This window comes from Rhipicephalus sanguineus, chromosome 2 (assembly GCF_013339695.2).
Source record: "Rhipicephalus sanguineus isolate Rsan-2018 chromosome 2, BIME_Rsan_1.4, whole genome shotgun sequence".
Classification (NCBI taxonomy): Eukaryota; Metazoa; Arthropoda; class Arachnida; order Ixodida; family Ixodidae; genus Rhipicephalus; species Rhipicephalus sanguineus.
The window spans coordinates 144,564,634-144,565,313 of NC_051177.1; positions in this window are offsets into that span (position 1 = coordinate 144,564,634).

A 680-nucleotide genomic window follows, 5' to 3' on the forward strand; every position below is an offset into this window, starting at 1 on the left:
CGACTGTACTGCGCTGATGGGCCCCGTCACCGTAGTCACAGCTTTACGACGACGGGGCCCGTCACTATAAGTACGTCGCTATTATGACGGGCCCCGTCACTATTACAATTTACACTACGGTGACGGGCCCCGTCACTTTTACGACGGTACTGCGCGGACGGGCCCCGTCACCGTAGTCAGTGCCTAAATACCAAGCTTCTAATTCAGGACAAGATTTTCAATCTGGCAGTAAAGGTGGAAATCAGTAATTTAGACACCAGTAAAATATTCACATTTGGCAACAGTGGTAAATGTGTAAGAAAACTTCAAGACTAAAAGCAATAAATAGGGTTACGTGCATTCGGTACGATGAGAAAGGGGAATAGACGAAGTTAAAAGCGCTTCTTGATAGGCTACTCAAGCAGGAATGCCAAGCCCCGGGGAAATGTATCTAGGACATTAGGAAAATGAAGCAAAAGATAGAGCAGCTGGATGAACAGCGTTATCGGGGTGCGCATGTGACGGCAAGGGCCGAGGACGCCATCGAAACGCGCGCTGTACTTGGAGCCGAAAGGAACCTCATGTACGAAATAGAATGGGTTGGTACCTCAACATCCGATACAGACGGCATCGAAAGAGCTCCTATGGAACATTATCGGGCGCTATTCGCGTTGCATGACGTTGGCTGTGAAAAATTCAAG